A 6419-nucleotide genomic window follows, 5' to 3' on the forward strand; every position below is an offset into this window, starting at 1 on the left:
AAAGTTTAGGTCAGTTCCTATTTTTTAATCCCCAGAATGTTTTTTTTGCTGATTCATCCTTGCATTCATTGCATGGGTTGTTTCTGTTCAACCATTTTATAGCTCTGTAATTCATTTGACAGCAGTTGCTCATTTCTTAAAATTGGCCAGTTGAGTTGTATGGACCAGTTGCAGAAATGTTCAATCCAAATTTTGAAATCATTAAATAGTGCATAGATTATATTAATAATATTTTTATTTTCTTTTGCGGGGGGCAGTTTTCTTGACCCATTTGTCGAAGAGGTCCCTAAAGAATTCAGTCAGCAAAAACATGTTTTTTCTCTGGCTTAAGTATAGTTAATTATACATTTAATAGAAAGAGAACTCACCAACCCCCAAATTCTGTCAATCTTTTCAAAATTCCAAGGGTTAAGCTCATCCTTTTGAACTCGAACGTTTCAAATTAATGTTTGTCACAAATTAATTTCCTAATGCGGAAAGCGTCATGTTGATTAAAAATGTGCCAAGAATTGATCATTTTGAAATTCCACAATCAGTTTTTGCAAGGGGTAAACCTGATCATATCAACAAAAAAAGAAAATTACCAAAAAAATGAAAGCACAGTGTAAACCTATTTATAAAATTATTTTAACACATCAGAAATGGCAATTTCAAACATCAGCCCCAATTTCATTTTTCCCATTTTTTTTTTTTTTAATGATTTTGCAAGGGGATAACCTTGTTATTTTTAACAAATAATGGCTTCTTCAAACTTTCAACTGAAAAGTAAATTTGCAAGGGGATAACCTTGCTATTTTTAACAAATAATGGCTTCTTCGAACCTTCAACTGAAAAATAATTTTGCAAGGGGCTAACCTTATATTTTTAACAAATAATGGCTTCTTCAATTTTTCAACTGAAAAGTAATTTTGCAAGGGGATAACCTTGTTATTTTTAACAAATAATGGCTTCTTCAAACTTTCAACTGAAAAGTAATTTTGCAAGGGGTTAACCTTGCTCTTTTTAACAAATAATGGCTTCTTCAAAATTTCAACTGAAAAGTAATTTTGCAAGGGGATAACCTTGTTATTTTTAACAAATAATGGCTTCTTCAATTTTTCAACTGAAAAGTAATTTTGCAAGGGGTAAACCTTGTTATTTTTAACAAATAATGGCTTTTTCAAAATTTCAACTGAAAAGTAATTTTGCAAGGGGTAAACCTTGTTATTTTTAACAAATAATGGCTTCTTCAATTTTTCAACTGAAAAGTAATTTTGCAAGGGGTAAACCTTGTTATTTTCAACAAATAATGGCTTTTTCAAAATTTCAACTGAAAAGTAATTTTGCAAGGGGTTAACCTTGCTCTTTTTAACAAATAATGGCTTTTTCAAAATTTCAACTGAAAAGTAATTTTGCAAGGGGTAAACCTTGGTCTTTTTAACAAAAAATGTTTTTTTCAAAATTTCAACTGAAAAGTAATTTTGCAAGGGGTAAACCTTGTTATTTTTAACAAATAATGGCTTCTTCAATTTTTCAACTGAAAAGTAATTTTGCAAGGGGATAACCTTGTTATTTTTAACAAATAATGGCTTCTTCAAACTTTCAACTGAAAAGTAAATTTGCAAGGGGATAACCTTGCTATTTTTAACAAATAATGGCTTCTTCGAACCTTCAACTGAAAAATAATTTTGCAAGGGGCTAACCTTATATTTTTAACAAATAATGGCTTCTTCAATTTTTCAACTGAAAAGTAATTTTGCAAGGGGATAACCTTGTTATTTTTAACAAATAATGGCTTCTTCAAACTTTCAACTGAAAAGTAATTTTGCAAGGGGTTAACCTTGCTCTTTTTAACAAATAATGGCTTCTTCAAAATTTCAACTGAAAAGTAATTTTGCAAGGGGTAAACCTTGTTATTTTTAACAAATAATGGCTTCTTCAATTTTTCAACTGAAAAGTAATTTTGCAAGGGGTAAACCTTGTTATTTTTAACAAATAATGGCTTTTTTTAAAATTTCAACTGAAAAGTAATTTTGCAAGGGGTAAACCTTGTTATTTTTAACAAATAATGGCTTCTTCAATTTTTCAACTGAAAAGTAATTTTGCAAGGGGTTAACCTTGCTCTTTTTAACAAATAATGGCTTTTTTAAAATTTCAACTGAAAAGTAATTTTGCAAGGGGTAAACCTTGTTATTTTTAACAAATAATGGCTTTTTCAAAATTTCAACTGAAAAGTAATTTTGCAAGGGGTAAACCTTGGTCTTTTTAACAAATAATGGCTTTTTCAAAATTTCAACTGAAAAGTAATTTTGCAAGGGGTAAACCTTGTTATTTTTAACAAATAATGGCTTCTTCAATTTTTCAACTGAAAAGTAATTTTGCAAGGGGTTAACCTTGCTCTTTTTAACAAATAATGGCTTTTTCAAAATTTCAACTGAAAAGTAATTTTGCAAGGGGTAAACCTTGGTCTTTTTAACAAAAAATGTTTTTTTCAAAATTTCAACTGAAAAGTAATTTTGCAAGGGTTAAACCTTGTTATTTTTAACAAATAATGGCTTTTTCAAAATTTCAACTGAAAAGTAATTTTGCAAGGGGTAAACCTTGTTATTTTCAACAAATAATGGCTTTTTCAAAATTTCAACTGAAAAGTAATTTTGCAAGGGGTTAACCTTGCTCTTTTTAACAAATAATGGCTTTTTCAAAATTTCAACTGAAAAGTAATTTTGCAAGGGGTAAACCTTGGTCTTTTTAACAAAAAATGTTTTTTTCAAAATTTCAACTGAAAAGTAATTTTGCAAGGGGTAAACCTTGTTATTTTTAACAAATAATGGCTTCTTCAATTTTTCAACTGAAAAGTAATTTTGCAAGGGGTAAACCTTGCTCTTTTTAACAAAAAATGGCTTCTTCGAACTTTCAACTGAAAAGTAATTTTGCAAGGGGTAAACCTTGTTATTTTAAACAAAAAATGGCTTCTTCGAACTTTCAACTGAAAAGTAATTTTGCAAGGGGTTAACCTTGTTATTTTAACAAATAGTGGCTTCTTCGAACTTTCAACTGAAAAGTAAATTTGCAAGGGGTTAACCTTCCCATTAAAAAAAAATGGCCCTTTAAAATTCTCAAAATTACTTTGAAGGGGGTTAACCTTATCTTGGGGAAAATATGCCGACTTTCACAATTGTAGAAAAAGTTGTTTATTGTTAAATATGTTAATCATTCTGATTTAACTGCCCAAATTTCATCAACAAATGAATTTGTAAGGCTTAATGTTATCCTTTTGAAAAAAAAAATTAATCTTAAAACTTAATTTCGTTTTGCATATATACTCATTATTTTGAAAAAAAAACTTTGTTTCTAAATTTTACCAAAAAATTGCTATTTCAAGATTCATCACAAATTTAATTGTGTAAGGAGTTAACCTTGTTCTTTTCTCTAAATGTATGCAGTATAAGAAATTATTCAACACTTTCAGCTCATATTGATTTGTGGACTTAGGGATTACATAAAGTAAACAAAACAAAAAAGAAAAGAAAAAAGACAACAGCTCATTTTTTTCTCAATGATACATGTTTATTGACATATACACAACATCGAATCTCTCTTTGTCATGTTGCCTTTTAAAAACAAAAAGCAGTTATTTTGTCCCAGTGGATTCACCAGCCAACACATATGGTGAAAAAAAAGGTTAAAGTTTTTACAATTAATGAAAGATCTTGAAAATAAAGACCGAAGGATCGTTAACAATTCCATTGTTTTGGATAACTTAAAAATCCCGCATCAGATGTTGGGAGGAAAACACTTGCATTTTCTGATTTTTTTTTTTCAAGGGAACAGTAAGAATCTCTGCATGCTTTATTTGCATGAAATTTGTACATTGTTCTTAATTGCTTTCTTAGGGAGCACTTGAGTAATTTAAATAATTTTAAAAACCCCATTGTTTTGTAACATGCCAGACAGACAGATTCCAGAAGGGGTTAGTCCCAGACTTTTTTTTGCATGCCCAGTTTTTATCCCAAAAAAATTTGTAGGGAACTTAGAAAACGAGCGTTCAATGATTACACTTCTACTAGCTCACAATCTGGCATTATGATCAACCCACATTAACACAAGTTTATTCTGTTAATTACCATGGTAACTGGAAAATCTCTTTAATGGATCTATGTTGAGTAACCTCAATTTCAAACAGAGCATTTCATATACACAGTATACATTTGCCATACTCGTGCAACAGACGTCTTCTCATGTCTACATGACTGATCATTCTGGATATGAAAAGAAATTGCTTGATAATGTTAAGACCATGAGAAACACCACCAAAGATTAAATGCATAACACATGGTATTGTTCTCTACGTTTGAGAATTATTAATAAACGGTTACCGTTCCACTTAAAAAAACAAACCAGGATCCGTCACCCTCAAAATACACACATAAAACAGACTTTACAATTAAATAGCATAATTTTATCAAAAACCGTTCAGCATCTTTTTTTTTCTCTTCTGTATTTACATGATGATGCTAGTAGCATCACAACACAGTCACAGGCAAGCATTCTAAGAAGGCAATAATTATGTATACATGTACATAAATATGTACTTTGAAAACTCAAAAAAACTTCACGGTTATGTACAATTAGGTTTATATTTTACATGTATTAATGTGCACACCCAAAAAATGGACAGTAAGTCCAATGAGGTATATACATGTACACATTTGACATTTTAACACAAATCCCCCTTTTCAGGTCTGTTATTGGTGGTTTTTGTGACAAAAACAGACTTGCCAGCCCGTTAACACAGCTCATTGAAACTAAAATGTCAACTACAGCCTCTACAGGGACAAATATAACATCAAAGAAATTAAATACTGTATTAGTGTGTATATATTAAACATCAAGCATTATGTGAATTGTTCTGAATAGAGCAAGTTGGAAACTATCAAAACCACAAATGACGTCTTCTTTTTGGTTGCGGTAATATTACAGACAAGCGTGAGTGCTCGGACAAAAGGCTCCAAACTGCAAAGTCATCCACATCGATTGAGGCGGAACAAAGCTCAAGGTTCGACTGACAAGTAAACACAACAGTATGCTCCCTTTTTGCTTAAATCTGGAGAATAAAAAACTGGCCTGGGTCCAATTTGGCACACAAAATGCTTAGCAGAACAGGCTACTTGGAGCATTTATGAGCAGGCAATGGGTCATTATCGCTATCATTTCGTAACTTGTAAAGCAAAATGTCTCGTTGCTAAGCACATTGCTGTGCTGAGCAGCACCATAGTGACTCAGCCGTGGGTTGAATGATAATCGATCTCAACGATGACGTACATCTATAAAATTAGTCAGTAACCATGATATTATCTTTTTTTATAGGTGTGATCAAAAGTGTGGTCACCTGATGTTGAGCCGCATATTATGGGTACACATACAAGTGTATTGTTTGTACAGTGTTTCTTTTTAAAGACTAGTACACGTAGATGAATTGTAGCAAAGGCTAAAGGTGGTGCATTAAGTCAATGAAAGGGTTAGGCAAAGTTTAGGAGGTTAAGAATTGAAAAATAGAATTAGCTGTTGCAAACTGCTTACCAACCAAAAGGACCTATGGTATAAATGCAAAAAAATAGTTAGTGGCCTGACGTTTCGACCCTAGCAGAGTCTTTCTCGAAGGCCTTCGAGAAAGACTCTGAAAGACTCTGCCTTCGAGAAAGACTCTGCTAGGGTCAAAACGTCAGGCCACTAACTATTTTTTTGCAGGTTAAGAATTGGACAGAGTTCGGTGCACGTGATTACGGATGTTGAGTTTTCAGAATCTACATTTTACGAAAATCTACATACAATAAATAGGACTAAAACCCACCCAATATACATGTATTTAGGTGCAGATTTCTTGAAGTTAAAGGCCACGGACGGGACTTTTCTGTATCCCATTTGTAAATATTAAATATATTGCATCTCCTTGTTAAGTGCAATTAATGAACAAAATTAAATGAAAATCTGGTTCAATGTACAAGTCCTGAATATCTCTACAAAATGTTTTAAGTTACCATTTCATTGCATGGGTCCTTTAAAGGGAATATACATCATTTGCTTTTGCTGTAATTTTCAGAAATGGATGGAATTGGGGGGTTGGAAATATAAAGTAAATATAGTTTCACTGACTTTTTGGAGGTTTTGGGTTCGAAAATGCTATAAAAACTAAGAAAAACGATCATTTTCCTGTAGTCTGGTTCCCTGACTCCATATAGGAAGAAACAGAGCAGTTTACATACATTGGGGAATTGTAAGGTCAGGGAACCAGTCTAGCTGGCCCGTACCCGTTCATAGGTTTGTAATCGATTGCAAACAAGTGCAATGGTCAATTGGGGCATGTATTTGAAAAAAAAAAGCCAGTTGTTTCCAACGCTGATCGGCCGATCAGCGTTGGAAATTGATACAAAAATACCACT

The sequence above is a fragment of the Patiria miniata genome, unplaced genomic scaffold, assembly GCF_015706575.1.
Source record: "Patiria miniata isolate m_02_andy unplaced genomic scaffold, ASM1570657v1 HiC_scaffold_3, whole genome shotgun sequence".
In the NCBI taxonomy this organism is placed as follows: Eukaryota; Metazoa; Echinodermata; class Asteroidea; order Valvatida; family Asterinidae; genus Patiria; species Patiria miniata.